Genomic DNA, 11098 nt, shown 5'->3' on the forward strand with positions numbered 1-11098 from the left:
CTCACAGAAAAAAATCATTTTGGAGGAGGTAAACATTACTTAGCTAATATTATAGATCGTTTAATGCACAAAGTAGAAAACGGTAAATATTACTTTTATACAATTTGATTTTAGTAAGGCATCTTTCTAATCATGGAATACATAAAACTTAGAATGCAACAATATTTTTGGATTTAGGATTTAAATGCTTTTAAGAAATGTCTGATTTCTTCCTGTATTTATAAGATATTGACAAATAAGGATTTAATACTTTTAAATAGGAATGAGTGAAATGAAGTAAGAGAAAATATTTGATTATGGTTAAAATAAATTCTATAATTAAACTCCAGATATTTTCCTTTGTATTTGATTGATAAACCTTTTCTGTTAAATAAATATCATTGAGAAAGTTGTACAGTTATTAAATATGGTTGGAATTTTTCTACATATATACAAGTGACATTTATGTCCCTCCTTTAATAAATTTTAATGTCTTGTTACTAGCAATGCAAAGCATATAATTTAAAACTAATTCAAATTATGCAGAATCCTCAATAAATTCTCAATCTTCAACAGAGACTTCCAATGTAAATTTGCTCTCTGAACAATTATTAAACTCTGGAACAAATAAACATGGGATTTTTAAAAATATATTTTATTATAATTAATAGAAGCGTTACATTATATTCACCAGAGAGAAGGTGTATTGTTTCACCAACATTGATACCCTTTCTCATGTTTGGTCCCTTCTTTCCTCCCTCCACCACTCCCAATCATCTTGTTTTTCCCCCTTCCCTATCCTATTTCAAACAAACAAACAAACTTATTTATGATACATCAGATAATAAGGTAAGACACTGTAACAATATTAGATAACCAAGGGACAACAAAAGAGAGGACAAATAACATAGTACATTAAAGACAACAATCACACATTATATGGTTCTTGTTTCTATACATTGGAGGTCCTTTCATTTAGCCTCATCCTATATGCTCAGCGACAATGCCCAGGCCCAGGGTTCAATTCCCATGACCACCACCACCAACAAAAAACATTGCTTCATCTCTTAATACTGTATAAATCTTTCACCTATGACAGATTGGTCAACTAGAGTATATGAATCCTTACATTTCAATTCTCCACAAATTTTACTTTTGTGTTTTTGCATTGAAAAAAATTAAAAGTAATCAAAATTACATGCATCCTAACCAGCTTTGGAAGTACCAATTATATAATATCAGCCATTTACTTGCAAAGTTATAATGAAAAAATTGTAACTCCTTTTGACCTGTCTTATGGTATTGGTGACAGATTTATCAAGGAGATATAGTAAAATTATAATTATTTAGAAAGCCTGCCATCTATGTAAATATTCCTGCCCACTGTGAAATTAGTGGTCATCTCTTAGCACATGTCTAAAACCTTCTCGTCAAACTTATAGTTATCCCTATATGAACTTCATATATACACCTTATTATTTGTTTATTAATTCCTTTATTTTCTGAGAATTATGGTCATTTTCTTTTTTGTTGACTATGACAATTATGTAACAGGGACTAAAAGGATAATTTTTCAAAAGCCCTGATGTTTTACTTAGCTCTCAGGACGTCAAGCGTGTAACGAAACTCGGAATTAAAACTTGGCGTGTTGAGTGTTGATCTTTATATTGTATCTGTGTCCTTTGTTACTTTAAATGATCTTTAATACATTTTCTAAATTACATATAGGCGTTGTTTATAATATACTTATCATCTATTTAAAAGCTGAAAAAAGAAAAATACAGCAGTGTGTGTGTGTGTGTGTGTGTGTGTGTGTGTGTGTGTGTGTGTGTGTGTTCCAATCCTGAGAGTTGAACTCTGGTTCTGGAGGTTGTCCCTGAGATTTTTTTTTTTTTTTTTTTTTGCTGGTCGTGGGCTTGAGCTCAGGGCCTGAGCCCTGTCCTTGAACTTTCTCAAGGCTAGAGCTCTACCTCTTGAGCCTCAGCACCACTTCTGGCTTTTTTCTATGTATGTGGTACCAAGGAATAGAACCCGGGTCTTCGTGCATGCTAGCCAAGCACTTTACCATTAGGCCAAACTCCCGGCCCCCCTGAGATTTTTTTGACCAAGGATAGCACTCTGCCAGTATTTTTGGTAATTAATTTGAGATAAGGCTTGCTGGTTGTGCTGGATTTGAACTGAAATCTACAGATTTCTACCTCCTAAACAGTTAAGAATACAGATATTCAATTTTCATTTTCTGAGACCAATTATTATTAGCAGTTTATATAAAAGCAACTCTGTATAATTTGCATCATATTTCTTTATATTATTCTATTAAGCATGTAATGAGTTCATTTCTATCTTGCTACAATTGTTCATTAGAATTTAATTGTGAAATGAAGGAAAATTAGATACTCTTTCAACTTCATTTCAAAATATGCGAAAATGTCTCAATGACTGTCTCCGTTATGATTTAGGCCATATTAATGAGAAATATTTAACTACTCTATCTCTTATGATGATAATTTCAAAGGATGATTGCTGTATTATGGTTTTATAAATTCTGTTTTAGAAGAATTTTATAAGGCAAAATTATTATTTGGTAGTACTGATTGACAAGTTGATTAATTTCACTGATATCTAATGCAGTGACAGCTCACAACCTATGAAACTAAAGGTCAGAAATATTTTAGCATAAGGAGAAAAATTGAAAAATGATCCATCATTGTTTAATTAAGCAATTAAGAAAAATGGAGAATGGTATTAGGGTTTTCTGGGCAGAAGTATTTCACCTGTTTACTAGGGTAATAAAGGTGAACAATATTCTTCCAGTCAACAGACCACAACCACTGCAAACTATGTTCTCCATCACATAAAAGAGAATTAACAATAAATTTATGGTGTTTACATTTTTTCACATTACCTGACACAGCATAGAATATGCTTACAAAATTCCACTTACAATGTTTACCAGAGGAAAGGATATTGACTGTAACAACTTTCTATGTACAAAAAGCTGGGTACAAGTTCTGATGGATATTTGCAGGATGGTGTTTTCTGTATTTTCAAATATCTACCTGTATATGCATCATAAGCTGAGTAAGATTTATTTAACAAACGATGAGATGCAATTTATTTTACTGCTTTTCTTTTTCTTGAGGTTGACAGAAATAATTAAGACAAATAACCTTCTCACAGTAAGAAATTAGCCTATATAAGTTTATAATTTTAATTTGTCTTTAATTCAAGTGAATATAACCACAATACCAGATAAAAAAATAGAAATATGTATATGTACTCTTATAACAATTAGGAATGAAAGATATATAACATGCAAATATTTTAAGAACTATGGAGGGAAAATTTTCACAAGAAATTAAATACTTTGGTAATAAACAGAAAAGTTTAAAACATTAAGGATGACAAACACATAATTTAATATTTTGTTCTATAAAACAGGAGCTAATAAAAGGGACATAATTTCCTCAAATAAATTCAGGTTTTATAGCTTTACAATAATTTAGATAATGATAAATCCTTATCTATATAGATGAGGTAATGAGGAAGCACTCAAAATAAAATACTGTGTAAGTTTATGTTTTGAAAATTTAATATATTTTTATATTTTTCTTGGTATAATATTATACTTGTGCTGGGTGCCAGTAACTTGTGCACATAATCCAAACTACTGAGGAGACTGAGGTCTAATGATCCACATTTTAAGCCAGCCCTGCATGAAAATCTGTCAGACTCTTATCTCCAAATAACCACCAGATAATTGCAAGTCATGCTGGGACTCAATGTACTAGAATTTTTTTAATTGTATTTTCTTTTTTTAATATATTTTTTATTGTAATTAATAAAAGGATTACATGATTTTTGCCAGATAGAAGGTGCATTAATTCACATACATTGATACCCTTTCACATGTCTTGGTACCCATTACCTCCCCCCCCCCGTCTTGGTTTTCCCCCCTTCCCTATCAAATTTCAATAACCAAATATAAATAAATTCAATATATCAGATAACAAAGTGAGATATTGTAACAATATGAGATAACCAAGGGACAGCAAAGGAGATGAGAGATAACATAGTACATTAAGGTCAACAATCATTCGCTTTATGGCTTTTGTTTCAATATCCTGGAGGTCCTTTCAATTTGCTTCATACTATATGGCCTTATGTATCAAGGTTTTGCTCTGTTGCAGATCTCTGCTAGTAGAGCCCAAGGTTTCTACTGATTATGACAAATGAAGGAAACCATTGAGCCTAAGTTCCTTTGAGTCTGGCTTACTTCACTTCATAGGATTTTTTCTAAGTCTTTCCATTTCCTTACAAATGGGGCGATGTTGTTTTTTCTGACAGCAGTATAGAATTTCATTGTGTACAAATACCACAACCTGTTGATCCACTCATCAACTGAGGGACATCTAGGTTGGTTCCATATCTTTGCTATGGTGAATAATGTTGCAATGAACATTGTTGTGCTAGTGGATTTAGTATGCCCTAGATTCTGGATGGTTGGGTAAATGCCAAGTAATAGAACCGACGACCCAGATATTAAACCACAGACCTATGGCCACCTAATATTTGACAAGGGAGCCAAAAAAAAGAGAATGGAAGAAAGACAGCCTCTTCAACAAGTTGTGCTGGCAGAACTGGTTAAGCACCTGCAGAAAACTAAAGTTGAATCCTTCTTTGTCACCCTGCACTAGAATTAACTCCAAATGGATCAAAGACCTGGAGGTAAAAGCTGACACACTGAAAACCTTACAAGAAGGAATAGGAGATACACTAAGCCTCCTTGGCACAGGTCGAAACTTTCTTAATAAGGACCAAGAATCACAACAAATCAGAGAAAGGCTGGATAAGTGGTACTGCATTAAACTGCAGAGCTTTTGTATGCAAAGGACATAGCTAGTAAACTAATTAGGAAGCCTACAGAGTGGGAGAAGATCTTCACCAACCAAACAACGGACAAAGGCCTCATATCTAAAATATATCAACAACTCAAAAAATTGAATCACTCCAAAACTAACCTCCAAACTAACAACCATCCCATGAAAAGATGGGCAAAGACTTAAAGAGAGTCTTCTCTGAAGAAGAAACAAAAATGGCCTATAGACACATGAAGAAATGCTTAGTATCTCTGGTCATAAAAGCAATGCAAATCAAAACAACTCTAAGATTCCACCTCACTCCAGTTAGAATGGCCAGGATCAGGAAAATGAATAACAACAGATGCTGGAGGGGATGTGGCCAGAAGGGATCCCTACTACACTGTTGGTAGGAGTGCAAACTCGTTCAACCACTATGGAAAGCAGTATGGCAGTGCCTCAAAAGGCTAAACATAGAACTCCCCTATGACTCAACGTACTAGAATTCTAACCTAGAGCTAAAGAGATCAGGAAGAGCATCCACTACATGGGTTCAAGCTCCACACTCCCATCAGTCCCACCCCACTCACAAATTAACTTGCATCATGTTTCAGGTAATGAAAGAGGGAAATGAAAATTTTAAATAACAAAAAATTGCAAACCTTCTAGCTAACTGAATAAAAGAAAGTTCTTATTCCATTCTCTGGCATGATGTTGTAAGCAAGGAAATTCTCTTGATGTTAGTGCTATTCTGTGATATTGATATAGATAAGTTATTTTATTTCCCATTGTTATTTTAAATTAAAGTATGTTTTTCTCAAGAAATCACTCAAAATTTAACATTATATATATTCAAATTCAGTATTTTTTTTACTGTAACTGATATTTAAATCTGAATTGGTTTTTAAATGATGACTTTGTTTCACAGGCTAATTTTTACCTCACTTCCTACCTTTGCTTCCCAAGTGCTGACAGGGCAGGTGGCCTATTTTGTTTCCTCAAGCTAATAATAAGATGTGGTAAGATGGCACTACTCTGGAATCAATTCACAGCTTCCAGTCAACTGAATGGCTACAATTGTAAATGTGAGATCTATGGCTCTTGATTACAAAAGTGAATCTATGATAGGTGATTTTGCTCAAATGTAGGCTCATGTAAACCCTGTCAACATATCTATGGTGTCTCTCTGTGGGCTATGATGCTCAGAACCTTAGGTACAAAGAATTTTTATTAGTATCTTTTAAGTTCACATTTGAATGTTTTTTTTCTGGAACTTATTTGCCATTTTTTGTTTGTTTTTACTGAGATTAGGTGGTTACATACATTTTACAGTACTGTGGCATAGTAATAATTAGCTCACATTACAATCATTTTTTTTTCATTTTCATAATACTAAGCATCATCCTTCCAGTCTACAAAATTTATAAATATTGAAATATACAAAACAAAGTCTGGTCTTATATAGAACAAAAAGTTAAACTCTGTGAACATTGACAATAAAACCATTTCTTCCAGATAGGATCAGAATTGAATCTTTTAAGATTGCAAGTAAAAAAAAAATCTTTGTGTTGACAATGTTTAAAAGATTTGGCTATCTAACTTTTTACTTTGAAAATGTAAACCTTCACACATTCATATACTCATTAGACAGCTTTGTGGCTTCCTCTCAGACCTGATAACCAAAATGTCTTATTTCTACAAACTTGAGTATTTTAGATAGAAGAAATTAATTTATAGCTTTACATTAGCTTGTTTAATAGTAACTTGTTATCAACAGAATTTTCCATAAATACTTATGAAACTATTGATGTCAAACATGTACAAAGAGCTAAGTGCTATATGTAGACTATAATCTAGTTAAAAATTTAAGAAATGCTCATAAAAGTTTTGCTTTTGTTTTTCCAAAAAAGCTCCCATAAGGACTTACATCTCGGTAGTTTGCTTTATTCATAGTTAAAAGAATTATTTTGATAAATGTTATTAATACAAATAGAAGTATCAAAATACAGAAGTCAAAGGCTAAATGAGAAATCACTAACATTTTTTTCTGAAAATTATTTCAAGAATTGCCTTGTAAATTTATCTCAATTAATTCAAGCTACAAAAATTTTGTAGGATATTCCTTGGAGATAATCTATTTCACACATACATGCACATTTGATGTAGAGATAGATTATTTTCTTTAGTAAATATATCATTTGGACCTATGTTTATATTATATATACTTTCTTATGGATAATTTCATATATTTATAAAATATATATATTTGGATCTATAGATCTCTCACACATACACACATATTCAAAAGAAAATACTACAATTAGGTGAGCCAAGGCAGATTAAAAATTAACAAAAAAGTCTATATTTCTGAAAATTAATATATTTATTTTAATTTGGTTTTGAACATTTATTACTATATTTATTTTTTCCATTCTAGAATTGGTCTCAATGCCAGGTACATACTAGATAATGTCACTAAAGTCTTGGCCTTTCCTTTCCTTCTGCTACTTTGTGGAGAACACTTGCCTAGGAATTGTTTATTCCTTTTAATCCAAGAAAAGATAAAATAATAAAAATAATTGTAATGTAACAATATAATACTATCAATTACATTTTTTTATGAATTGCAATTGCTTGTCAGAACAGCACATTGTGCTGATAGCTGCAACCACCAGTCCTCAGAAGGCTTAGGCTGTAGGATCTAGGTGCAAGGCAGCAAACAATCCAAGTCAAAATCAGGATGAGAGTATTGGTTATGCAACCTTGATTTCAACAATCATTGACGGGAGAAAAATTAAATTATGCCTTAAAAAACAAAAAGTAAGGTAATGAAAAGAAGCATCACTCCAGAAAGCTGTGAGTTTTTTTTTTAAATGCATTTAATTTTAACAGCACTTTGGAACACATTAAGCAAAGAAGATAAAATCTAATTAACTCAATTTGATTATTTTCTTTGCCTGAAACTATTGAGAACGCATGTATCTCGTATCTCGTTTCATCTTCAGATACTTAACTGTGAATTATACACACCTACCACTGTGAAAAACCTGAAGATCTGTTCCCAGAAGCTTTAGATAAGTCTTGTGACATTGTTTACAGGCAATATTTATCTTTACTCAAGCATATGAATATCTGTGTAATCTGTTGATGGACCAAAGGTTTCTCAGGGAGCATCAATGTACTGAAAAAATTCGTTTTGGTAAGTGTTAAATATTGGAGTCTCTTTAAGGTTCCCAAATAAAATAGTAAGATATCCTAAGTGTTTCAATTTATGAAATTTGCTTTATGTGTTGCTTTAATTATTTACAACTTCTGAAGCCTATATGACACACTAGTAGCGAAAGTTTCTATGTCCCAGAGATCTATTTTCTTTTAAACTCAACAGCACTGAATAAATTTCAAATTAGCATTACAAAAAAATAAAAGAAAGTGCAAAGTTATTTTCTATTTTTAAATACTATTCTCTTATTTGGGGGGAGGGGCAATCATGGGGATTGAACTCTGGCTTGGGTGCTGTCTCTGAGCTCTTCAGCTCAAGGCTTCTTCCCTAACCTTGAGCTATAGCTCCACTTCCCTTTTTCTAGTGATTAATTGGAAATAAGTGTCTCTTGGCTTCGAACCAGGATCCTCAGATCTCAGACTCCTGAGTAACTAATATTACAGGGGTGAGCTTAACAAGTATCCTATTTTTACCAAATATTATTTATTTTACTTTATTTATTTTATATTGTTTTGTTCCTAAGCCCATGGGATTGGGAATATAATTGTTCATTATATCTTTCACTGATATATATCCACCAAATATATTTTAATTAAAATGCCTCACCCAATTCCTAGTTTACATCATCTCATGTATTCACAAAGAGATTGTATGTTCAATTTAAGTAGAGAATAAGTATTTTTGATATTTTGTCTTTTGAAAGTGAACTATTGGTACATTTACAATTTTATTTGCTTTTAATGGTTGATTATATATATATATATTACCTATATTATACATGTTATGATAGATATCTTTTAGAAAAATATTCTTATCAGATTTTTTTTCTCCCTTTCTCTTTCTGCATCCTTGAACAACACATGGTAAACCAAAATGTCATGGTAACTGCAGTAAATAGATTGTGGCAGAGGACTAGCAGGAAGGAAGAGTACACTTGTACTTGGCAGGGCTCTGTGAACATTTCCCATGCAAGTAACAAAACCTGAAAGCCTTTTATTTGCTGGGAGTACGGAAAGAGAACCAATTTGACTCTGGTACAAAATGTACACTGTGTTTTTGAATTGCTGCTTACATCTCAATTATATTCCATGGGGGGAAATGAATTTAGCTATTATTTTAACTGACATAAAAGGGTGGGATTGAACAGTTCCATCTTTCACTAGCTCCTGTGGACAGTGAAATGGAAAAATGAATGGCTAGAATTTACAACCTCTTACTTGTAACAGGCTGTGACTGCTACAAGGACAGAGTAGCAATCAGTCTGACAGAAATGTGAGGCTGAGAATACCAACATCTAATCCCTGCCATTGAATGAAAAGGCACTGTAGAATATCAGGAAGCTGTACCCACATTTAAAAACCTGTGCTAAATAAATTCTCAGTGATTGTGCTGAAAATACCACATGCTTCATGTGATTAATGGTTCATCCTCTATTTGAATGCCATATAAACAAACATAACAGTAGATTTCATTGTACCAACATAGAAGGTCAGAGCAGGTAAGACAGTGAAAACCTTCAGAATAAATAATCTTAATGTTGATGACAAGATGCATGATGCTTTTTGTGCATGGGCAGGAGGTGGGTGGGTTATGGGGCTTCAACTGGCCTGGGTACTGTCCCTGAGCTCTTGAGATAAAGGCTACAACCCTACCCTGGGCCTGGGCATTTCCCTAAGCTTTTCAGCTCAAGGCTACGGCCGTACCCTTGAGCCAAGCCCCATTTCTCCTTTTCGAGAAGTTAATTGGAGATAAGTGTCTCAGATCCTTTTGTGCCTAGTCTGACTTTGAACCTTGATCTTCAGATCTTCTGAGTAGCTAGGATTTCAGGCATGAGACACCACACCCAGCACATGATGTTTTTATGCATTAGTCTATAGTGTGCTTTTCATGATTTTAGACACTATATTAAATGATATTTATATGAAGTGTCTCTACAACTCTGTGCTAAATGTTTAATTGGAAATTGATAATGTTTAAGTAGACTGTAGTTCTCATTTTTAACTGTTCACAAAGTGAATGCAGGCTCTTTTTGAATATAATGTCTATGATGTAATTGTCTGCATCCTACATTTTTAAAGAAATAATAAATACATTAAATAAATAATTTAAGGGAAGTCTCTGTCATTACTTAATGAACTCCTGTTTGAATAATGTGTAACCTACAGAAAACGATGAAGCATGGAGTTTTGTTAGTCAATTGTTACTTGTAATTGATATATTTTGAAAAAAAATTAGAATAATTACTTTACATATTCTGCAGCATTAAATTTTAAAAGAGAATATTGGAATATTGACTTTTTCCATGCAAAATTTTAAATAAGAGCTATAAAAATACACCTGTGCACTTACCATCCAGCACAACAGCAGTAACTAAACGTACAGTCTAAAATAGGATGCAACTTGGTTTACTTTGACACATAGCTTATGTATATCACAACATAGATTATGATGATCCCTTAAATTTAACAAGGTCAGAATCCTGTCAGAATAGCTTGGTTTTGATATTACTCTCTTCATAAATGTTAGCAGTGCTCAGAAAAAGCTAGAAGTGATGCTGTGGCTCAAGTGTGGAGTGGTCGCCTTGAGAAAGTCCAGGGACAGTACCCACTCCCTGAGTTCAAGCTCCAGGACTGGAAAAATAAATCATTTCTCCATTAGAAACAATATTTTTTTGCCAATTCTGGTGCTTGAACCCAAGCCTGAGCACAGGTTCTTGGATACTTATTACTCAAAACTAGTGCTCTGCCTCTGAATCCTCAGAGCACTTACTGCTTATTCTGCGTATGTGCTACCGTGGAGTAGAATGAAAAGCTTTGTGCATGCTAGGCGAGCACTCTACCACTAGGCCAATTTTTTAAAAATTCTGTTTAATTTTGCTTTTTTATTATGCTAAAATCAAGTCTTTCTTGTATTATGTTTCACTGATAGCTTTATAATAGTCTGAGTCATACTGCATTTGGAGAGGAAGTGGTCATTTACTATGAACTACATGTGGAATATGTGAAAAATAAAATTTCCAAAGCATATTGTAGAGTTATGT

This window comes from Megascapheus bottae, chromosome 11 (assembly GCF_031878675.1).
Source record: "Megascapheus bottae isolate mThoBot1 chromosome 11, mThoBot2.hap1, whole genome shotgun sequence".
In the NCBI taxonomy this organism is placed as follows: Eukaryota; Metazoa; Chordata; class Mammalia; order Rodentia; family Geomyidae; genus Megascapheus; species Megascapheus bottae.